Source organism: Schistocerca gregaria, unplaced genomic scaffold, assembly GCF_023897955.1.
Source record: "Schistocerca gregaria isolate iqSchGreg1 unplaced genomic scaffold, iqSchGreg1.2 ptg001369l, whole genome shotgun sequence".
In the NCBI taxonomy this organism is placed as follows: Eukaryota; Metazoa; Arthropoda; class Insecta; order Orthoptera; family Acrididae; genus Schistocerca; species Schistocerca gregaria.
The window spans coordinates 100,676-121,612 of record NW_026062674.1 but is presented as its reverse complement, the minus strand read 5'-3'; the positions used below and the strand labels follow the sequence as shown (position 1 = coordinate 121,612).

At 54.0% G+C, this 20,937-nt stretch overlaps 34 non-coding genes across 34 annotated transcripts; all 34 read right to left on the bottom strand.

Annotated features, from left to right (window-relative positions):
• Positions 1-2,708: 2,708 nt before the first annotated feature.
• On the bottom strand, positions 2,709-2,780 carry Trnah-gug (transfer RNA histidin (anticodon GUG)). The gene has a single exon. It is a non-coding gene; the product is annotated as a tRNA-His (tRNA).
• Positions 2,781-3,154: 374 nt separating this feature from the next.
• Positions 3,155-3,226, bottom strand: Trnae-cuc (transfer RNA glutamic acid (anticodon CUC)). Its single transcript has one exon. It is a non-coding gene; the product is annotated as a tRNA-Glu (tRNA).
• A 444-nt stretch (positions 3,227-3,670) lies between these two features.
• Trnal-uag (transfer RNA leucine (anticodon UAG)) lies at positions 3,671-3,752 on the bottom strand. The gene has a single exon. It is a non-coding gene; the product is annotated as a tRNA-Leu (tRNA).
• A 592-nt stretch (positions 3,753-4,344) lies between these two features.
• Positions 4,345-4,416, bottom strand: Trnah-gug (transfer RNA histidin (anticodon GUG)). The gene has a single exon. It is a non-coding gene; the product is annotated as a tRNA-His (tRNA).
• A 374-nt stretch (positions 4,417-4,790) lies between these two features.
• On the bottom strand, positions 4,791-4,862 carry Trnae-cuc (transfer RNA glutamic acid (anticodon CUC)). The gene has a single exon. It is a non-coding gene; the product is annotated as a tRNA-Glu (tRNA).
• A 444-nt stretch (positions 4,863-5,306) lies between these two features.
• On the bottom strand, positions 5,307-5,388 carry Trnal-uag (transfer RNA leucine (anticodon UAG)). The gene has a single exon. It is a non-coding gene; the product is annotated as a tRNA-Leu (tRNA).
• Positions 5,389-5,978: 590 nt separating this feature from the next.
• Trnah-gug (transfer RNA histidin (anticodon GUG)) lies at positions 5,979-6,050 on the bottom strand. Its single transcript has one exon. It is a non-coding gene; the product is annotated as a tRNA-His (tRNA).
• A 374-nt stretch (positions 6,051-6,424) lies between these two features.
• On the bottom strand, positions 6,425-6,496 carry Trnae-cuc (transfer RNA glutamic acid (anticodon CUC)). The gene has a single exon. It is a non-coding gene; the product is annotated as a tRNA-Glu (tRNA).
• A 444-nt stretch (positions 6,497-6,940) lies between these two features.
• Positions 6,941-7,022, bottom strand: Trnal-uag (transfer RNA leucine (anticodon UAG)). Its single transcript has one exon. It is a non-coding gene; the product is annotated as a tRNA-Leu (tRNA).
• A 592-nt stretch (positions 7,023-7,614) lies between these two features.
• Trnah-gug (transfer RNA histidin (anticodon GUG)) lies at positions 7,615-7,686 on the bottom strand. Its single transcript has one exon. It is a non-coding gene; the product is annotated as a tRNA-His (tRNA).
• Positions 7,687-8,060: 374 nt separating this feature from the next.
• Trnae-cuc (transfer RNA glutamic acid (anticodon CUC)) lies at positions 8,061-8,132 on the bottom strand. The gene has a single exon. It is a non-coding gene; the product is annotated as a tRNA-Glu (tRNA).
• A 444-nt stretch (positions 8,133-8,576) lies between these two features.
• On the bottom strand, positions 8,577-8,658 carry Trnal-uag (transfer RNA leucine (anticodon UAG)). The gene has a single exon. It is a non-coding gene; the product is annotated as a tRNA-Leu (tRNA).
• Positions 8,659-9,248: 590 nt separating this feature from the next.
• Positions 9,249-9,320, bottom strand: Trnah-gug (transfer RNA histidin (anticodon GUG)). The gene has a single exon. It is a non-coding gene; the product is annotated as a tRNA-His (tRNA).
• Positions 9,321-9,694: 374 nt separating this feature from the next.
• Positions 9,695-9,766, bottom strand: Trnae-cuc (transfer RNA glutamic acid (anticodon CUC)). The gene has a single exon. It is a non-coding gene; the product is annotated as a tRNA-Glu (tRNA).
• A 444-nt stretch (positions 9,767-10,210) lies between these two features.
• Positions 10,211-10,292, bottom strand: Trnal-uag (transfer RNA leucine (anticodon UAG)). Its single transcript has one exon. It is a non-coding gene; the product is annotated as a tRNA-Leu (tRNA).
• A 590-nt stretch (positions 10,293-10,882) lies between these two features.
• On the bottom strand, positions 10,883-10,954 carry Trnah-gug (transfer RNA histidin (anticodon GUG)). Its single transcript has one exon. It is a non-coding gene; the product is annotated as a tRNA-His (tRNA).
• Positions 10,955-11,328: 374 nt separating this feature from the next.
• Positions 11,329-11,400, bottom strand: Trnae-cuc (transfer RNA glutamic acid (anticodon CUC)). Its single transcript has one exon. It is a non-coding gene; the product is annotated as a tRNA-Glu (tRNA).
• A 444-nt stretch (positions 11,401-11,844) lies between these two features.
• Positions 11,845-11,926, bottom strand: Trnal-uag (transfer RNA leucine (anticodon UAG)). Its single transcript has one exon. It is a non-coding gene; the product is annotated as a tRNA-Leu (tRNA).
• A 590-nt stretch (positions 11,927-12,516) lies between these two features.
• On the bottom strand, positions 12,517-12,588 carry Trnah-gug (transfer RNA histidin (anticodon GUG)). The gene has a single exon. It is a non-coding gene; the product is annotated as a tRNA-His (tRNA).
• A 374-nt stretch (positions 12,589-12,962) lies between these two features.
• Positions 12,963-13,034, bottom strand: Trnae-cuc (transfer RNA glutamic acid (anticodon CUC)). The gene has a single exon. It is a non-coding gene; the product is annotated as a tRNA-Glu (tRNA).
• A 444-nt stretch (positions 13,035-13,478) lies between these two features.
• Trnal-uag (transfer RNA leucine (anticodon UAG)) lies at positions 13,479-13,560 on the bottom strand. The gene has a single exon. It is a non-coding gene; the product is annotated as a tRNA-Leu (tRNA).
• A 590-nt stretch (positions 13,561-14,150) lies between these two features.
• Trnah-gug (transfer RNA histidin (anticodon GUG)) lies at positions 14,151-14,222 on the bottom strand. The gene has a single exon. It is a non-coding gene; the product is annotated as a tRNA-His (tRNA).
• A 374-nt stretch (positions 14,223-14,596) lies between these two features.
• Positions 14,597-14,668, bottom strand: Trnae-cuc (transfer RNA glutamic acid (anticodon CUC)). Its single transcript has one exon. It is a non-coding gene; the product is annotated as a tRNA-Glu (tRNA).
• A 444-nt stretch (positions 14,669-15,112) lies between these two features.
• Positions 15,113-15,194, bottom strand: Trnal-uag (transfer RNA leucine (anticodon UAG)). Its single transcript has one exon. It is a non-coding gene; the product is annotated as a tRNA-Leu (tRNA).
• A 590-nt stretch (positions 15,195-15,784) lies between these two features.
• Positions 15,785-15,856, bottom strand: Trnah-gug (transfer RNA histidin (anticodon GUG)). Its single transcript has one exon. It is a non-coding gene; the product is annotated as a tRNA-His (tRNA).
• Positions 15,857-16,230: 374 nt separating this feature from the next.
• On the bottom strand, positions 16,231-16,302 carry Trnae-cuc (transfer RNA glutamic acid (anticodon CUC)). Its single transcript has one exon. It is a non-coding gene; the product is annotated as a tRNA-Glu (tRNA).
• Positions 16,303-16,746: 444 nt separating this feature from the next.
• Trnal-uag (transfer RNA leucine (anticodon UAG)) lies at positions 16,747-16,828 on the bottom strand. Its single transcript has one exon. It is a non-coding gene; the product is annotated as a tRNA-Leu (tRNA).
• Positions 16,829-17,420: 592 nt separating this feature from the next.
• Trnah-gug (transfer RNA histidin (anticodon GUG)) lies at positions 17,421-17,492 on the bottom strand. The gene has a single exon. It is a non-coding gene; the product is annotated as a tRNA-His (tRNA).
• A 374-nt stretch (positions 17,493-17,866) lies between these two features.
• Positions 17,867-17,938, bottom strand: Trnae-cuc (transfer RNA glutamic acid (anticodon CUC)). The gene has a single exon. It is a non-coding gene; the product is annotated as a tRNA-Glu (tRNA).
• Positions 17,939-18,382: 444 nt separating this feature from the next.
• Positions 18,383-18,464, bottom strand: Trnal-uag (transfer RNA leucine (anticodon UAG)). Its single transcript has one exon. It is a non-coding gene; the product is annotated as a tRNA-Leu (tRNA).
• A 592-nt stretch (positions 18,465-19,056) lies between these two features.
• On the bottom strand, positions 19,057-19,128 carry Trnah-gug (transfer RNA histidin (anticodon GUG)). The gene has a single exon. It is a non-coding gene; the product is annotated as a tRNA-His (tRNA).
• Positions 19,129-19,502: 374 nt separating this feature from the next.
• On the bottom strand, positions 19,503-19,574 carry Trnae-cuc (transfer RNA glutamic acid (anticodon CUC)). Its single transcript has one exon. It is a non-coding gene; the product is annotated as a tRNA-Glu (tRNA).
• A 444-nt stretch (positions 19,575-20,018) lies between these two features.
• Positions 20,019-20,100, bottom strand: Trnal-uag (transfer RNA leucine (anticodon UAG)). The gene has a single exon. It is a non-coding gene; the product is annotated as a tRNA-Leu (tRNA).
• Positions 20,101-20,690: 590 nt separating this feature from the next.
• On the bottom strand, positions 20,691-20,762 carry Trnah-gug (transfer RNA histidin (anticodon GUG)). Its single transcript has one exon. It is a non-coding gene; the product is annotated as a tRNA-His (tRNA).
• Between the last annotated feature and the right edge of the window lie 175 nt (positions 20,763-20,937).

Below are 20,937 nucleotides of genomic sequence, written 5' to 3'. Positions count from 1 at the left end.
GGCCCCATACACAACAAAACTACACAACTTTACGAAAAATATATGCACATGCCGGGAAAGGCACCCATGTATCCGTAATGATCCAAGTGAGCGGCAAGAACGACTAAAACGTGCCTGCAACGAGCGGCGGGCACCCAACACATTGAAAAATACCAGACACATTTAAAATACACAACAAATAAAAACACACAACGACGGGTGCAGTGGCGCTGCCAAAATTACACTCGCGTGCGAAAATACAGGTTAAAACGCGCAACAGACCGGTGTCACACAAGATAGACAAGAATACGCCACAAAAAACAACGGTAAACTTAGGCAACGGCGGATACAATCACGCTGCCAAGCAAAGAGCAAAGTCACGCTACGTACCGGCTCCAGTGCCGTCGTCCACCTCCACGTCCGCCGCCCAGTCGCACTTATCACCAGAAAACACGGGGGGCTGAACCACCTCCGTGTCCATACTAACAGCGGCACCGGAAGGAGCCGCCGTGGCAGGTCCAGCGCCGACGGCAGAAACAGATCCAGAATCCTGCGAGTGCGGCCGGATGCGACGGCAATGTGAGTCGTCCGATTTACGTTTGGCTGCCAAGTGTGCAGGCGACACGCCCTGAACAACGTCCATCGCCATACCGCTTGCCACCACAGGCTCCGTTTTAGTAAGGAGAAACTTTAGCTGTCGAACTTTCTCGTCCCGCTTGGATTCCGCGGAACTCACGGACGCCTCGGGCTGACTGCAAGCAGCAGGCCGCTGCCGACGGCGATCGGAAGCCGGCGCCTGCCGCGAGTCAACAACCGCGCGCTGCGAGGCCCGTTGCAATTTCTTTTGTTTAGAGGTGGACTTGTACGGTGGAACACAAGTCACCACCGGGGACGGCGTCCGCGCCTTACGGAAGGAAACACCTGAAATACTCGCGCTGCGAAAGCGGGTAACGTTTTCAGCCCTCTCAGTAAGCCTTTCCCGACGCGGTTTGGGTTCCGCGGGGGCGTCAAGACGCTCCTCACGGTCGACAGCAACGATGGCAGAAGCGGACACATTCTCATTCATAACAGAGGGAGCAGCCTCTGGAAAGGGTTCCGATACGGACAGCGTTACAGCTGCCGGTACAGGGTCGGACACAATCGGTAGCTCAATTCTATCAACAGCCTGCGTATCAGGCACGGGGGCCGCTACATCGACAGGCAACGCCGGGGAGCTATCAGCAACAGGAACGGAAGGTGTAACGTCCATTGCCACAACGTCGGTCGCAATCGCAGGTGCAGACACACGACCCGCACGTGCGGGGGAGGCGCCAAGCGCGACCGACGCCCACGTCACCTCATCCTGACCGTCTGTCCTTGGTAATTGCACAGGGCGACTACGTTTCGGACAGTCCTGTCGAAAATGTCCGGTACCATTGCAAAAAGAACAGGTTGCCGGTTGACCGCTATAAGTAATAAAGGCCCGATGGCCAGCAACAACAACAAAAGACGGTATATGCTGTCGGACAATCATGCGGACACTGCGAACACCGTTCTCAACGTCGTAATGATAAGCTGACGACCATTTCTCTTTTACGACCGAAAGCACTGTACCATACGGAAGTAAACTACGAGAAATAGTTTCATTACGGACTTCGAATGGCAGGTTAAACACGCGAACAGTGCGTATACCATAACCCGCGTTCGATAGCACAACATCACTAATTGTACCGTCAAGGTGCTTAATTTTACGTACACCACCATTCACATTGACGAGAGAATCACACATATCTGAAGATGACAGTTTGAGAAATAACGAGTTAAGGAACGCGTCTAGTTGAACACCAAGAACTACACTTTTCGGCAATTGAAGTTCGTTTCTAACCCATTCGTGAATCTCGAAAGCCGTAGGGCGACGGACGGATCTATCAAACGCGCACTGAATATTGTTCTCACGATTCTCTGAACGATCGAGATCCATAGTACTCACAGGAATAACAAACACTGAAGAAATAGCGCCGCGAAGCACACGCCGCCGACCGCGATCCGCACGTAAACACCGCCCGACACGCCGCAGCGAGCGCGCGATGTGTTCGGGCCCACGGCTCCGAAGAGACTGGTGCCTAAAACCAGCGCCTTAGACCGCTCGGCCACGTTACCGTTATAGCGCCGACGACAATACGTTTCCTTTGTACTACAAAGATCACTTCGAAATGGAAATATCTCGGCAATCGCTGTAACATGTATTTCCTCTGCTCTCCCATTGGAAGCGTCTCTTTAGGCCATCCACAACAAGAAAATGCCGTGCCCGCCGTGTGGTAGCGGCGCCACTTGTCTGAAGCTGTCGTAGTTAAGGCGACAGCATCAAGAGACGTTTTCGTGCCGTGACCAGGTTTCGAACGCACGCGTCCGAAGAGACTGGTGCCTAAAACAAGCGCCTTAGATCGCTCGGCCACGCTACCTGCGCTACCTTCGGCCCCAGTGTTCCTAGCATTTGTAGAAACGGTGCACGCCACAGCTTCCTGCTCCGCTGTTCATCCAATCCGTCGCACCTCAAACAACTGCCCTTTTCGACTACAGAGAGCAGCGGACGTCTGCGCCTCACGGCCGCCGGCATTACGTGTTGGCGATGAAGTGGTAGTACAAACTGCGGACTGCGGAACACGAGTGAAAAATCAAGAAAGCACTGTGATTTCGAGTACTCGTGCACTATCGTCACTGCAACGGTAGCAAGGCAAAACTTTCAAAATTGCCGTGACCAGGATTCGAACCTGGGTTATTGCGGCCACAACGCAATGTCCTAACCACTAGACGATCACGGCCACGCACTCGCCCACGGAGGCAGCTGGCTGGAGTGCAAGTGGCGATACACAGCAAAGCCTAGGCCAAGGTGGACGCCACAGCAGTGTCAGACACGGTCTCCATCACGTGTATACGAGTAAATGAACGTGCCTGCGCTGTCAGGACACTAACTAGAGTGGTTAGCTACATTCACCTCCCTGGCAGTGTCTTGCAGTCCTCCAAGCCTCTTGACTATGGGTATGTGGCTCGATAACAAGTGAATAGACGCCGCATCTCTCTCGCCGTCAGGTGTAGCCGCGAATCATACTTAACGCAGCTTTGTGCACGCGTCAGCGTAGCGTCAGTCGAGCAAAGTCGGGACAAGTCGCATAAGAGGAGCAACAAAAACTCACGTTTCCGGTACCGGGAATCGAACCCGGGCCTCCTGGGTGAGAGCCAGGTATCCTAGCCACTAGACTACACCGGATTACGACGCCAGTGCTCTTCCTGCGAACGCAGCAACCAGCCACGATTAACTGACGACAACTGTAAGAAATACACTCTTTCACGTTATAGAACGGCATCCTCTGGACGCATTTCATGGAGACGAACGCCAGCAGTGACGAGAGCAAAAGGCGCCTACAAATCCTGTCGTTGCTCCACGTACTGTTCTACGACAATTCACGAAGCAGACGCTCACGCCTTGTTGTGCTGTTTCCTTTGCGGGCAATGGGTGCAGCTGTCTTCGACGCAGGAAACATTACACGTTTAGCAGCTGTGGGGTTGGAACCCACGCCTCCGAAGTGACTGGTGCCTAAAACCAGCGCCTTAGACCGCTCGGCCACTCTACCTACACAACACGCGCGACACAGGAGCTGCGTCCTAGCCCACGACAACACACAGCAACGGCACAAAAATGAGACGTCAAAATTGGCAACGGTGGGATTCGAACCCACGCCTCCGAAGAGACTGGTGCCTAAAACCAGCGCCTTAGACCGCTCGGCCACGTTACCGTTATAGCGCCGACGACAATACGTTTCCTTTGTACTACAAAGATCACTTCGAAATGGAAATATCTCGGCAATCGCTGTAACATGTATTTCCTCTGCTCTCCCATTGGAAGCGTCTCTTTAGGCCATCCACAACAAGAAAATGCCGTGCCCGCCGTGTGGTAGCGGCGCCACTTGTCTGAAGCTGTCGTAGTTAAGGCGACAGCATCAAAAGAGACGTTTTCGTGCCGTGACCAGGTTTCGAACGCACGCGTCCGAAGAGACTGGTGCCTAAAACAAGCGCCTTAGATCGCTCGGCCACGCTACCTGCGCTACCTTCGGCCCCAGTGTTCCTAGCATTTGTAGAAACGGTGCACGCCACAGCTTCCTGCTCCGCTGTTCATCCAATCCGTCGCACCTCAAACAACTGCCCTTTTCGACTACAGAGAGCAGCGGACGTCTGCGCCTCACGGCCGCCGGCATTACGTGTTGGCGATGAAGTGGTAGTACAAACTGCGGACTGCGGAACACGAGTGAAAAATCAAGAAAGCACTGTGATTTCGAGTACTCGTGCACTATCGTCACTGCAACGGTAGCAAGGCAAAACTTTCAAAATTGCCGTGACCAGGATTCGAACCTGGGTTATTGCGGCCACAACGCAATGTCCTAACCACTAGACGATCACGGCCACGCACGCGCCCACGGAGGCAGCTGGCTGGAGTGCAAGTGGCGATACACAGCAAAGCCTAGGCCAAGGTGGACGCCACAGCAGTGTCAGACACGGTCTCCATCACGTGTATACGAGTAAATGAACGTGCCTGCGCTGTCAGGACACTAACTGGAGTGGTTAGCTACATTCACCTCCCTGGCAGTGTCTTGCAGTCCTCCAAGCCTCTTGACTATGGGTATGTGGCTCGATAACAAGTGAATAGACGCCGCATCTCTCTCGCCGTCAGGTGTAGCCGCGAATCATACTTAACGCAGCTTTGTGCACGCGTCAGCGTAGCGTCAGTCGAGCAAAGTCGGGACAAGTCGCATAAGAGGAGCAACAAAAACTCACGTTTCCGGTACCGGGAATCGAACCCGGGCCTCCTGGGTGAGAGCCAGGTATCCTAGCCACTAGACTACACCGGATTACGACGCCAGTGCTCTTCCTGCGAACGCAGCAACCAGCCACGATTAACTGACGACAACTGTAAGAAATACACTCTTTCACGTTATAGAACGGCATCCTCTGGACGCATTTCATGGAGACGAACGCCAGCAGTGACGAGAGCAAAAGGCGCCTACAAATCCTGTCGTTGCTCCACGTACTGTTCTACGACAATTCACGAAGCAGACGCTCACGCCTTGTTGTGCTGTTTCCTTTGCGGGCAATGGGTGCAGCTGTCTTCGACGCAGGAAACATTACACGTTTAGCAGCTGTGGGGTTGGAACCCACGCCTCCGAAGTGACTGGTGCCTAAAACCAGCGCCTTAGACCGCTCGGCCACTCTACCTACACAACACGCGCGACACAGGAGCTGCGTCCTAGCCCACGACAACACACAGCAACGGCACAAAAATGAGACGTCAAAATTGGCAACGGTGGGATTCGAACCCACGCCTCCGAAGAGACTGGTGCCTAAAACCAGCGCCTTAGACCGCTCGGCCACGTTACCGTTATAGTGCCGACGACAATACGTTTCCTTTGTACTACAAAGATCACTTCGAAATGGAAATATCTCGGCAATCGCTGTAACATGTATTTCCTCTGCTCTCCCATTGGAAGCGTCTCTTTAGGCCATCCACAACAAGAAAATGCCGTGCCCGCCGTGTGGTAGCGGCGCCACTTGTCTGAAGCTGTCGTAGTTAAGGCGACAGCATCAAGAGACGTTTTCGTGCCGTGACCAGGTTTCGAACGCACGCGTCCGAAGAGACTGGTGCCTAAAACAAGCGCCTTAGATCGCTCGGCCACGCTACCTGCGCTACCTTCGGCCCCAGTGTTCCTAGCATTTGTAGAAACGGTGCACGCCACAGCTTCCTGCTCCGCTGTTCATCCAATCCGTCGCACCTCAAACCACTGCCCTTTTCGACTACAGAGAGCAGCGGACGTCTGCGCCTCACGGCCGCCGGCATTACGTGTTGGCGATGAAGTGGTAGTACAAACTGCGGACTGCGGAACACGAGTGAAAAATCAAGAAAGCACTGTGATTTCGAGTACTCGTGCACTATCGTCACTGCAACGGTAGCAAGGCAAAACTTTCAAAATTGCCGTGACCAGGATTCGAACCTGGGTTATTGCGGCCACAACGCAATGTCCTAACCACTAGACGATCACGGCCACGCACGCGCCCACGGAGGCAGCTGGCTGGAGTGCAAGTGGCGATACACAGCAAAGCCTAGGCCAAGGTGGACGCCACAGCAGTGTCAGACACGGTCTCCATCACGTGTATACGAGTAAATGAACGTGCCTGCGCTGTCAGGACACTAACTAGAGTGGTTAGCTACATTCACCTCCCTGGCAGTGTCTTGCAGTCCTCCAAGCCTCTTGACTATGGGTATGTGGCTCGATAACAAGTGAATAGACGCCGCATCTCTCTCGCCGTCAGGTGTAGCCGCGAATCATACTTAACGCAGCTTTGTGCACGCGTCAGCGTAGCGTCAGTCGAGCAAAGTCGGGACAAGTCGCATAAGAGGAGCAACAAAAACTCACGTTTCCGGTACCGGGAATCGAACCCGGGCCTCCTGGGTGAGAGCCAGGTATCCTAGCCACTAGACTACACCGGATTACGACGCCAGTGCTCTTCCTGCGAACGCAGCAACCAGCCACGATTAACTGACGACAACTGTAAGAAATACACTCTTTCACGTTATAGAACGGCATCCTCTGGACGCATTTCATGGAGACGAACGCCAGCAGTGACGAGAGCAAAAGGCGCCTACAAATCCTGTCGTTGCTCCACGTACTGTTCTACGACAATTCACGAAGCAGACGCTCACGCCTTGTTGTGCTGTTTCCTTTGCGGGCAATGGGTGCAGCTGTCTTCGACGCAGGAAACATTACACGTTTAGCAGCTGTGGGGTTGGAACCCACGCCTCCGAAGTGACTGGTGCCTAAAACCAGCGCCTTAGACCGCTCGGCCACTCTACCTACACAACACGCGCGACACAGGAGCTGCGTCCTAGCCCACGACAACACACAGCAACGGCACAAAAATGAGACGTCAAAATTGGCAACGGTGGGATTCGAACCCACGCCTCCGAAGAGACTGGTGCCTAAAACCAGCGCCTTAGACCGCTCGGCCACGTTACCGTTATAGCGCCGACGACAATACGTTTCCTTTGTACTACAAAGATCACTTCGAAATGGAAATATCTCGGCAATCGCTGTAACATGTATTTCCTCTGCTCTCCCATTGGAAGCGTCTCTTTAGGCCATCCACAACAAGAAAATGCCGTGCCCGCCGTGTGGTAGCGGCGCCACTTGTCTGAAGCTGTCGTAGTTAAGGCGACAGCATCAAAAGAGACGTTTTCGTGCCGTGACCAGGTTTCGAACGCACGCGTCCGAAGAGACTGGTGCCTAAAACAAGCGCCTTAGATCGCTCGGCCACGCTACCTGCGCTACCTTCGGCCCCAGTGTTCCTAGCATTTGTAGAAACGGTGCACGCCACAGCTTCCTGCTCCGCTGTTCATCCAATCCGTCGCACCTCAAACAACTGCCCTTTTCGACTACAGAGAGCAGCGGACGTCTGCGCCTCACGGCCGCCGGCATTACGTGTTGGCGATGAAGTGGTAGTACAAACTGCGGACTGCGGAACACGAGTGAAAAATCAAGAAAGCACTGTGATTTCGAGTACTCGTGCACTATCGTCACTGCAACGGTAGCAAGGCAAAACTTTCAAAATTGCCGTGACCAGGATTCGAACCTGGGTTATTGCGGCCACAACGCAATGTCCTAACCACTAGACGATCACGGCCACGCACGCGCCCACGGAGGCAGCTGGCTGGAGTGCAAGTGGCGATACACAGCAAAGCCTAGGCCAAGGTGGACGCCACAGCAGTGTCAGACACGGTCTCCATCACGTGTATACGAGTAAATGAACGTGCCTGCGCTGTCAGGACACTAACTGGAGTGGTTAGCTACATTCACCTCCCTGGCAGTGTCTTGCAGTCCTCCAAGCCTCTTGACTATGGGTATGTGGCTCGATAACAAGTGAATAGACGCCGCATCTCTCTCGCCGTCAGGTGTAGCCGCGAATCATACTTAACGCAGCTTTGTGCACGCGTCAGCGTAGCGTCAGTCGAGCAAAGTCGGGACAAGTCGCATAAGAGGAGCAACAAAAACTCACGTTTCCGGTACCGGGAATCGAACCCGGGCCTCCTGGGTGAGAGCCAGGTATCCTAGCCACTAGACTACACCGGATTACGACGCCAGTGCTCTTCCTGCGAACGCAGCAACCAGCCACGATTAACTGACGACAACTGTAAGAAATACACTCTTTCACGTTATAGAACGGCATCCTCTGGACGCATTTCATGGAGACGAACGCCAGCAGTGACGAGAGCAAAAGGCGCCTACAAATCCTGTCGTTGCTCCACGTACTGTTCTACGACAATTCACGAAGCAGACGCTCACGCCTTGTTGTGCTGTTTCCTTTGCGGGCAATGGGTGCAGCTGTCTTCGACGCAGGAAACATTACACGTTTAGCAGCTGTGGGGTTGGAACCCACGCCTCCGAAGTGACTGGTGCCTAAAACCAGCGCCTTAGACCGCTCGGCCACTCTACCTACACAACACGCGCGACACAGGAGCTGCGTCCTAGCCCACGACAACACACAGCAACGGCACAAAAATGAGACGTCAAAATTGGCAACGGTGGGATTCGAACCCACGCCTCCGAAGAGACTGGTGCCTAAAACCAGCGCCTTAGACCGCTCGGCCACGTTACCGTTATAGCGCCGACGACAATACGTTTCCTTTGTACTACAAAGATCACTTCGAAATGGAAATATCTCGGCAATCGCTGTAACATGTATTTCCTCTGCTCTCCCATTGGAAGCGTCTCTTTAGGCCATCCACAACAAGAAAATGCCGTGCCCGCCGTGTGGTAGCGGCGCCACTTGTCTGAAGCTGTCGTAGTTAAGGCGACAGCATCAAGAGACGTTTTCGTGCCGTGACCAGGTTTCGAACGCACGCGTCCGAAGAGACTGGTGCCTAAAACAAGCGCCTTAGATCGCTCGGCCACGCTACCTGCGCTACCTTCGGCCCCAGTGTTCCTAGCATTTGTAGAAACGGTGCACGCCACAGCTTCCTGCTCCGCTGTTCATCCAATCCGTCGCACCTCAAACCACTGCCCTTTTCGACTACAGAGAGCAGCGGACGTCTGCGCCTCACGGCCGCCGGCATTACGTGTTGGCGATGAAGTGGTAGTACAAACTGCGGACTGCGGAACACGAGTGAAAAATCAAGAAAGCACTGTGATTTCGAGTACTCGTGCACTATCGTCACTGCAACGGTAGCAAGGCAAAACTTTCAAAATTGCCGTGACCAGGATTCGAACCTGGGTTATTGCGGCCACAACGCAATGTCCTAACCACTAGACGATCACGGCCACGCACGCGCCCACGGAGGCAGCTGGCTGGAGTGCAAGTGGCGATACACAGCAAAGCCTAGGCCAAGGTGGACGCCACAGCAGTGTCAGACACGGTCTCCATCACGTGTATACGAGTAAATGAACGTGCCTGCGCTGTCAGGACACTAACTAGAGTGGTTAGCTACATTCACCTCCCTGGCAGTGTCTTGCAGTCCTCCAAGCCTCTTGACTATGGGTATGTGGCTCGATAACAAGTGAATAGACGCCGCATCTCTCTCGCCGTCAGGTGTAGCCGCGAATCATACTTAACGCAGCTTTGTGCACGCGTCAGCGTAGCGTCAGTCGAGCAAAGTCGGGACAAGTCGCATAAGAGGAGCAACAAAAACTCACGTTTCCGGTACCGGGAATCGAACCCGGGCCTCCTGGGTGAGAGCCAGGTATCCTAGCCACTAGACTACACCGGATTACGACGCCAGTGCTCTTCCTGCGAACGCAGCAACCAGCCCCGATTAACTGACGACAACTGTAAGAAATACACTCTTTCACGTTATAGAACGGCATCCTCTGGACGCATTTCATGGAGACGAACGCCAGCAGTGACGAGAGCAAAAGGCGCCTACAAATCCTGTCGTTGCTCCACGTACTGTTCTACGACAATTCACGAAGCAGACGCTCACGCCTTGTTGTGCTGTTTCCTTTGCGGGCAATGGGTGCAGCTGTCTTCGACGCAGGAAACATTACACGTTTAGCAGCTGTGGGGTTGGAACCCACGCCTCCGAAGTGACTGGTGCCTAAAACCAGCGCCTTAGACCGCTCGGCCACTCTACCTACACAACACGCGCGACACAGGAGCTGCGTCCTAGCCCACGACAACACACAGCAACGGCACAAAAATGAGACGTCAAAATTGGCAACGGTGGGATTCGAACCCACGCCTCCGAAGAGACTGGTGCCTAAAACCAGCGCCTTAGACCGCTCGGCCACGTTACCGTTATAGCGCCGACGACAATACGTTTCCTTTGTACTACAAAGATCACTTCGAAATGGAAATATCTCGGCAATCGCTGTAACATGTATTTCCTCTGCTCTCCCATTGGAAGCGTCTCTTTAGGCCATCCACAACAAGAAAATGCCGTGCCCGCCGTGTGGTAGCGGCGCCACTTGTCTGAAGCTGTCGTAGTTAAGGCGACAGCATCAAGAGACGTTTTCGTGCCGTGACCAGGTTTCGAACGCACGCGTCCGAAGAGACTGGTGCCTAAAACAAGCGCCTTAGATCGCTCGGCCACGCTACCTGCGCTACCTTCGGCCCCAGTGTTCCTAGCATTTGTAGAAACGGTGCACGCCACAGCTTCCTGCTCCGCTGTTCATCCAATCCGTCGCACCTCAAACAACTGCCCTTTTCGACTACAGAGAGCAGCGGACGTCTGCGCCTCACGGCCGCCGGCATTACGTGTTGGCGATGAAGTGGTAGTACAAACTGCGGACTGCGGAACACGAGTGAAAAATCAAGAAAGCACTGTGATTTCGAGTACTCGTGCACTATCGTCACTGCAACGGTAGCAAGGCAAAACTTTCAAAATTGCCGTGACCAGGATTCGAACCTGGGTTATTGCGGCCACAACGCAATGTCCTAACCACTAGACGATCACGGCCACGCACGCGCCCACGGAGGCAGCTGGCTGGAGTGCAAGTGGCGATACACAGCAAAGCCTAGGCCAAGGTGGACGCCACAGCAGTGTCAGACACGGTCTCCATCACGTGTATACGAGTAAATGAACGTGCCTGCGCTGTCAGGACACTAACTAGAGTGGTTAGCTACATTCACCTCCCTGGCAGTGTCTTGCAGTCCTCCAAGCCTCTTGACTATGGGTATGTGGCTCGATAACAAGTGAATAGACGCCGCATCTCTCTCGCCGTCAGGTGTAGCCGCGAATCATACTTAACGCAGCTTTGTGCACGCGTCAGCGTAGCGTCAGTCGAGCAAAGTCGGGACAAGTCGCATAAGAGGAGCAACAAAAACTCACGTTTCCGGTACCGGGAATCGAACCCGGGCCTCCTGGGTGAGAGCCAGGTATCCTAGCCACTAGACTACACCGGATTACGACGCCAGTGCTCTTCCTGCGAACGCAGCAACCAGCCACGATTAACTGACGACAACTGTAAGAAATACACTCTTTCACGTTATAGAACGGCATCCTCTGGACGCATTTCATGGAGACGAACGCCAGCAGTGACGAGAGCAAAAGGCGCCTACAAATCCTGTCGTTGCTCCACGTACTGTTCTACGACAATTCACGAAGCAGACGCTCACGCCTTGTTGTGCTGTTTCCTTTGCGGGCAATGGGTGCAGCTGTCTTCGACGCAGGAAACATTACACGTTTAGCAGCTGTGGGGTTGGAACCCACGCCTCCGAAGTGACTGGTGCCTAAAACCAGCGCCTTAGACCGCTCGGCCACTCTACCTACACAACACGCGCGACACAGGAGCTGCGTCCTAGCCCACGACAACACACAGCAACGGCACAAAAATGAGACGTCAAAATTGGCAACGGTGGGATTCGAACCCACGCCTCCGAAGAGACTGGTGCCTAAAACCAGCGCCTTAGACCGCTCGGCCACGTTACCGTTATAGCGCCGACGACAATACGTTTCCTTTGTACTACAAAGATCACTTCGAAATGGAAATATCTCGGCAATCGCTGTAACATGTATTTCCTCTGCTCTCCCATTGGAAGCGTCTCTTTAGGCCATCCACAACAAGAAAATGCCGTGCCCGCCGTGTGGTAGCGGCGCCACTTGTCTGAAGCTGTCGTAGTTAAGGCGACAGCATCAAGAGACGTTTTCGTGCCGTGACCAGGTTTCGAACGCACGCGTCCGAAGAGACTGGTGCCTAAAACAAGCGCCTTAGATCGCTCGGCCACGCTACCTGCGCTACCTTCGGCCCCAGTGTTCCTAGCATTTGTAGAAACGGTGCACGCCACAGCTTCCTGCTCCGCTGTTCATCCAATCCGTCGCACCTCAAACAACTGCCCTTTTCGACTACAGAGAGCAGCGGACGTCTGCGCCTCACGGCCGCCGGCATTACGTGTTGGCGATGAAGTGGTAGTACAAACTGCGGACTGCGGAACACGAGTGAAAAATCAAGAAAGCACTGTGATTTCGAGTACTCGTGCACTATCGTCACTGCAACGGTAGCAAGGCAAAACTTTCAAAATTGCCGTGACCAGGATTCGAACCTGGGTTATTGCGGCCACAACGCAATGTCCTAACCACTAGACGATCACGGCCACGCACGCGCCCACGGAGGCAGCTGGCTGGAGTGCAAGTGGCGATACACAGCAAAGCCTAGGCCAAGGTGGACGCCACAGCAGTGTCAGACACGGTCTCCATCACGTGTATACGAGTAAATGAACGTGCCTGCGCTGTCAGGACACTAACTAGAGTGGTTAGCTACATTCACCTCCCTGGCAGTGTCTTGCAGTCCTCCAAGCCTCTTGACTATGGGTATGTGGCTCGATAACAAGTGAATAGACGCCGCATCTCTCTCGCCGTCAGGTGTAGCCGCGAATCATACTTAACGCAGCTTTGTGCACGCGTCAGCGTAGCGTCAGTCGAGCAAAGTCGGGACAAGTCGCATAAGAGGAGCAACAAAAACTCACGTTTCCGGTACCGGGAATCGAACCCGGGCCTCCTGGGTGAGAGCCAGGTATCCTAGCCACTAGACTACACCGGATTACGACGCCAGTGCTCTTCCTGCGAACGCAGCAACCAGCCACGATTAACTGACGACAACTGTAAGAAATACACTCTTTCACGTTATAGAACGGCATCCTCTGGACGCATTTCATGGAGACGAACGCCAGCAGTGACGAGAGCAAAAGGCGCCTACAAATCCTGTCGTTGCTCCACGTACTGTTCTACGACAATTCACGAAGCAGACGCTCACGCCTTGTTGTGCTGTTTCCTTTGCGGGCAATGGGTGCAGCTGTCTTCGACGCAGGAAACATTACACGTTTAGCAGCTGTGGGGTTGGAACCCACGCCTCCGAAGTGACTGGTGCCTAAAACCAGCGCCTTAGACCGCTCGGCCACTCTACCTACACAACACGCGCGACACAGGAGCTGCGTCCTAGCCCACGACAACACACAGCAACGGCACAAAAATGAGACGTCAAAATTGGCAACGGTGGGATTCGAACCCACGCCTCCGAAGAGACTGGTGCCTAAAACCAGCGCCTTAGACCGCTCGGCCACGTTACCGTTATAGCGCCGACGACAATACGTTTCCTTTGTACTACAAAGATCACTTCGAAATGGAAATATCTCGGCAATCGCTGTAACATGTATTTCCTCTGCTCTCCCATTGGAAGCGTCTCTTTAGGCCATCCACAACAAGAAAATGCCGTGCCCGCCGTGTGGTAGCGGCGCCACTTGTCTGAAGCTGTCGTAGTTAAGGCGACAGCATCAAGAGACGTTTTCGTGCCGTGACCAGGTTTCGAACGCACGCGTCCGAAGAGACTGGTGCCTAAAACAAGCGCCTTAGATCGCTCGGCCACGCTACCTGCGCTACCTTCGGCCCCAGTGTTCCTAGCATTTGTAGAAACGGTGCACGCCACAGCTTCCTGCTCCGCTGTTCATCCAATCCGTCGCACCTCAAACAACTGCCCTTTTCGACTACAGAGAGCAGCGGACGTCTGCGCCTCACGGCCGCCGGCATTACGTGTTGGCGATGAAGTGGTAGTACAAACTGCGGACTGCGGAACACGAGTGAAAAATCAAGAAAGCACTGTGATTTCGAGTACTCGTGCACTATCGTCACTGCAACGGTAGCAAGGCAAAACTTTCAAAATTGCCGTGACCAGGATACGAACCTGGGTTATTGCGGCCACAACGCAATGTCCTAACCACTAGACGATCACGGCCACGCACGCGCCCACGGAGGCAGCTGGCTGGAGTGCAAGTGGCGATACACAGCAAAGCCTAGGCCAAGGTGGACGCCACAGCAGTGTCAGACACGGTCTCCATCACGTGTATACGAGTAAATGAACGTGCCTGCGCTGTCAGGACACTAACTAGAGTGGTTAGCTACATTCACCTCCCTGGCAGTGTCTTGCAGTCCTCCAAGCCTCTTGACTATGGGTATGTGGCTCGATAACAAGTGAATAGACGCCGCATCTCTCTCGCCGTCAGGTGTAGCCGCGAATCATACTTAACGCAGCTTTGTGCACGCGTCAGCGTAGCGTCAGTCGAGCAAAGTCGGGACAAGTCGCATAAGAGGAGCAACAAAAACTCACGTTTCCGGTACCGGGAATCGAACCCGGGCCTCCTGGGTGAGAGCCAGGTATCCTAGCCACTAGACTACACCGGATTACGACGCCAGTGCTCTTCCTGCGAACGCAGCAACCAGCCACGATTAACTGACGACAACTGTAAGAAATACACTCTTTCACGTTATAGAACGGCATCCTCTGGACGCATTTCATGGAGACGAACGCCAGCAGTGACGAGAGCAAAAGGCGCCTACAAATCCTGTCGTTGCTCCACGTACTGTTCTACGACAATTCACGAAGCAGACGCTCACGCCTTGTTGTGCTGTTTCCTTTGCGGGCAATGGGTGCAGCTGTCTTCGACGCAGGAAACATTACACGTTTAGCAGCTGTGGGGTTGGAACCCACGCCTCCGAAGTGACTGGTGCCTAAAACCAGCGCCTTAGACCGCTCGGCCACTCTACCTACACAACACGCGCGACACAGGAGCTGCGTCCTAGCCCACGACAACACACAGCAACGGCACAAAAATGAGACGTCAAAATTGGCAACGGTGGGATTCGAACCCACGCCTCCGAAGAGACTGGTGCCTAAAACCAGCGCCTTAGACCGCTCGGCCACGTTACCGTTATAGCGCCGACGACAATACGTTTCCTTTGTACTACAAAGATCACTTCGAAATGGAAATATCTCGGCAATCGCTGTAACATGTATTTCCTCTGCTCTCCCATTGGAAGCGTCTCTTTAGGCCATCCACAACAAGAAAATGCCGTGCCCGCCGTGTGGTAGCGGCGCCACTTGTCTGAAGCTGTCGTAGTTAAGGCGACAGCATCAAGAGACGTTTTCGTGCCGTGACCAGGTTTCGAACGCACGCGTCCGAAGAGACTGGTGCCTAAAACAAGCGCCTTAGATCGCTCGGCCACGCTACCTGCGCTACCTTCGGCCCCAGTGTTCCTAGCATTTGTAGAAACGGTGCACGCCACAGCTTCCTGCTCCGCTGTTCATCCAATCCGTCGCACCTCAAACCACTGCCCTTTTCGACTACAGAGAGCAGCGGACGTCTGCGCCTCACGGCCGCCGGCATTACGTGTTGGCGATGAAGTGGTAGTACAAACTGCGGACTGCGGAACACGAGTGAAAAATCAAGAAAGCACTGTGATTTCGAGTACTCGTGCACTATCGTCACTGCAACGGTAGCAAGGCAAAACTTTCAAAATTGCCGTGACCAGGATTCGAACCTGGGTTATTGCGGCCACAACGCAATGTCCTAACCACTAGACGATCACGGCCACGCACGCGCCCACGGAGGCAGCTGGCTGGAGTGCAAGTGGCGATACACAGCAAAGCCTAGGCCAAGGTGGACGCCACAGCAGTGTCAGACACGGTCTCCATCACGTGTATACGAGTAAATGAACGTGCCTGCGCTGTCAGGACACTAACTAGAGTGGTTAGCTACATTCACCTCCCTGGCAGTGTCTTGCAGTCCTCCAAGCCTCTTGACTATGGGTATGTGGCTCGATAACAAGTGAATAGACGCCGCATCTCTCTCGCCGTCAGGTGTAGCCGCGAATCATACTTAACGCAGCTTTGTGCACGCGTCAGCGTAGCGTCAGTCGAGCAAAGTCGGGACAAGTCGCATAAGAGGAGCAACAAAAACTCACGTTTCCGGTACCGGGAATCGAACCCGGGCCTCCTGGGTGAGAGCCAGGTATCCTAGCCACTAGACTACACCGGATTACGACGCCAGTGCTCTTCCTGCGAACGCAGCAACCAGCCACGATTAACTGACGACAACTGTAAGAAATACACTCTTTCACGTTATAGAACGGCATCCTCTGGACGCATTTCATGGAGACGAACGCCAGCAGTGACGAGAGCAAAAGGCGCCTACAAATCCTGTCGTTGCTCCACGTACTGTTCTACGACAATTCACGAAGCAGACGCTCACGCCTTGTTGTGCTGTTTCCTTTGCGGGCAATGGGTGCAGCTGTCTTCGACGCAGGAAACATTACACGTTTAGCAGCTGTGGGGTTGGAACCCACGCCTCCGAAGTGACTGGTGCCTAAAACCAGCGCCTTAGACCGCTCGGCCACTCTACCTACACAACACGCGCGACACAGGAGCTGCGTCCTAGCCCACGACAACACACAGCAACGGCACAAAAATGAGACGTCAAAATTGGCAACGGTGGGATTCGAACCCACGCCTCCGAAGAGACTGGTGCCTAAAACCAGCGCCTTAGACCGCTCGGCCACGTTACCGTTATAGCGCCGACGACAATACGTTTCCTTTGTACTACAAAGATCACTTCGAAATGGAAATATCTCGGCAATCGCTGTAACATGTATTTCCTCTGCTCTCCCATTGGAAGCGTCTCTTTAGGCCATCCACAACAAGAAAATGCCGTGCCCGCCGTGTGGTAGCGGCGCCACTTGTCTGAAGCTGTCGTAGTTAAGGCGACAGCATCAAAAGAGACGTTTTCGTGCCGTGACCAGGTTTCGAACGCACGCGTCCGAAGAGACTGGTGCCTAAAACAAGCGCCTTAGATCGCTCGGCCACGCTACCTGCGCTACCTTCGGCCCCAGTGTTCCTAGCATTTGTAGAAACGGTGCACGCCACAGCTTCCTGCTCCGCTGTTCATCCAATCCGTCGCACCTCAAACAACTGCCCTTTTCGACTACAGAGAGCAGCGGACGTCTGCGCCTCACGGCCGCCGGCATTACGTGTTGGCGATGAAGTGGTAGTACAAACTGCGGACTGCGGAACACGAGTGAAAAATCAAGAAAGCACTGTGATTTCGAGTACTCGTGCACTATCGTCACTGCAACGGTAGCAAGGCAAAACTTTCAAAATTGCCGTGACCAGGATTCGAACCTGGGTTATTGCGGCCACAACGCAATGTCCTAACCACTAGACGATCACGGCCACGCACGCGCCCACGGAGGCAGCTGGCTGGAGTGCAAGTGGCGATACACAGCAAAGCCTAGGCCAAGGTGGACGCCACAGCAGTGTCAGACACGGTCTCCATCACGTGTATACGAGTAAATGAACGTGCCTGCGCTGTCAGGACACTAACTAGAGTGGTTAGCTACATTCACCTCCCTGGCAGTGTCTTGCAGTCCTCCAAGCCTCTTGACTATGGGTATGTGGCTCGATAACAAGTGAATAGACGCCGCATCTCTCTCGCCGTCAGGTGTAGCCGCGAATCATACTTAACGCAGCTTTGTGCACGCGTCAGCGTAGCGTCAGTCGAGCAAAGTCGGGACAAGTCGCATAAGAGGAGCAACAAAAACTCACGTTTCCGGTACCGGGAATCGAACCCGGGCCTCCTGGGTGAGAGCCAGGTATCCTAGCCACTAGACTACACCGGATTACGACGCCAGTGCTCTTCCTGCGAACGCAGCAACCAGCCACGATTAACTGACGACAACTGTAAGAAATACACTCTTTCACGTTATAGAACGGCATCCTCTGGACGCATTTCATGGAGACGAACGCCAGCAGTGACGAGAGCAAAAGGCGCCTACAAATCCTGTCGTTGCTCCACGTACTGTTCTACGACAATTCACGAAGCAGACGCTCACGCCTTGTTGTGCTGTTTCCTTTGCGGGCAATGGGTGCAGCTGTCTTCGACGCAGGAAACATTACACGTTTAGCAGCTGTGGGGTTGGAACCCACGCCTCCGAAGTGACTGGTGCCTAAAACCAGCGCCTTAGACCGCTCGGCCACTCTACCTACACAACACGCGCGACACAGGAGCTGCGTCCTAGCCCACGACAACACACAGCAACGGCACAAAAATGAGACGTCAAAATTGGCAACGGTGGGATTCGAACCCACGCCTCCGAAGAGACTGGTGCCTAAAACCAGCGCCTTAGACCGCTCGGCCACGTTACCGTTATAGCGCCGACGACAATACGTTTCCTTTGTACTACAAAGATCACTTCGAAATGGAAATATCTCGGCAATCGCTGTAACATGTATTTCCTCTGCTCTCCCATTGGAAGCGTCTCTTTAGGCCATCCACAACAAGAAAATGCCGTGCCCGCCGTGTGGTAGCGGCGCCACTTGTCTGAAGCTGTCGTAGTTAAGGCGACAGCATCAAAAGAGACGTTTTCGTGCCGTGACCAGGTTTCGAACGCACGCGTCCGAAGAGACTGGTGCCTAAAACAAGCGCCTTAGATCGCTCGGCCACGCTACCTGCGCTACCTTCGGCCCCAGTGTTCCTAGCATTTGTAGAAACGGTGCACGCCACAGCTTCCTGCTCCGCTGTTCATCCAATCCGTCGCACCTCAAACAACTGCCCTTTTCGACTACAGAGAGCAGCGGACGTCTGCGCCTCACGGCCGCCGGCATTACGTGTTGGCGATGAAGTGGTAGTACAAACTGCGGACTGCGGAACACGAGTGAAAAATCAAGAAAGCACTGTGATTTCGAGTACTCGTGCACTATCGTCACTGCAACGGTAGCAAGGCAAAACTTTCAAAATTGCCGTGACCAGGATTCGAACCTGGGTTATTGCGGCCACAACGCAATGTCCTAACCACTAGACGATCACGGCCACGCACGCGCCCACGGAGGCAGCTGGCTGGAGTGCAAGTGGCGATACACAGCAAAGCCTAGGCCAAGGTGGACGCCACAGCAGTGTCAGACACGGTCTCCATCACGTGTATACGAGTAAATGAACGTGCCTGCGCTGTCAGGACACTAACTAGAGTGGTTAGCTACATTCACCTCCCTGGCAGTGTCTTGCAGTCCTCCAAGCCTCTTGACTATGGGTATGTGGCTCGATAACAAGTGAATAGACGCCGCATCTCTCTCGCCGTCAGGTGTAGCCGCGAATCATACTTAACGCAGCTTTGTGCACGCGTCAGCGTAGCGTCAGTCGAGCAAAGTCGGGACAAGTCGCATAAGAGGAGCAACAAAAACTCACGTTTCCGGTACCGGGAATCGAACCCGGGCCTCCTGGGTGAGAGCCAGGTATCCTAGCCACTAGACTACACCGGATTACGACGCCAGTGCTCTTCCTGCGAACGCAGCAACCAGCCACGATTAACTGACGACAACTGTAAGAAATACACTCTTTCACGTTATAGAACGGCATCCTCTGGACGCATTTCATGGAGACGAACGCCAGCAGTGACGAGAGCAAAAGGCGCCTACAAATCCTGTCGTTGCTCCACGTACTGTTCTACGACAATTCACGAAGCAGACGCTCACGCCTTGTTGTGCTGTTTCCTTTGCGGGCAATGGGTGCAGCTGTCTTCGACGCAGGAAACATTACACGTTTAGCAGCTGTGGGGTTGGAACCCACGCCTCCGAAGTGACTGGTGCCTAAAACCAGCGCCTTAGACCGCTCGGCCACTCTACCTACACAACACGCGCGACACAGGAGCTGCGTCCTAGCCCACGACAACACACAGCAACGGCACAAAAATGAGACGTCAAAATTGGCAACGGTGGGATTCGAACCCACGCCTCCGAAGAGACTGGTGCCTAAAACCAGCGCCTTAGACCGCTCGGCCACGTTACCGTTATAGCGCCGACGACAATACGTTTCCTTTGTACTACAAAGATCACTTCGAAATGGAAATATCTCGGCAATCGCTGTAACATGTATTTCCTCTGCTCTCCCATTGGAAGCGTCTCTTTAGGCCATCCACAACAAGAAAATGCCGTGCCCGCCGTGTGGTAGCGGCGCCACTTGTCTGAAGCTGTCGTAGTTAAGGCGACAGCATCAAGAGACGTTTTCGTGCCGTGACCAGGTTTCGAACGCACGCGTCCGAAGAGACTGGTGCCTAAAACAAGCGCCTTAGATCGCTCGGCCACGCTACCTGCGCTACCTTCGGCCCCAGTGTTCCTAGCATTTGTAGAAACGGTGCACGCCACAGCTTCCTGCTCCGCTGTTCATCCAATCCGTCGCACCTCAAACCACTGCCCTTTTCGACTACAGAGAGCAGCGGACGTCTGCGCCTCACGGCCGCCGGCATTACGTGTTGGCGATGAAGTGGTAGTACAAACTGCGGACTGCGGAACACGAGTGAAAAATCAAGAAAGCACTGTGATTTCGAGTACTCGTGCACTATCGTCACTGCAACGGTAGCAAGGCAAAACTTTCAAAATTGCCGTGACCAGGATTCGAACCTGGGTTATTGCGGCCACAACGCAATGTCCTAACCACTAGACGATCACGGCCACGCACGCGCCCACGGAGGCAGCTGGCTGGAGTGCAAGTGGCGATACACAGCAAAGCCTAGGCCAAGGTGGACGCCACAGCAGTGTCAGACACGGTCTCCATCACGTGTATACGAGTAAATGAACGTGCCTGCGCTGTCAGGACACTAACTAGAGTGGTTAGCTACATTCACCT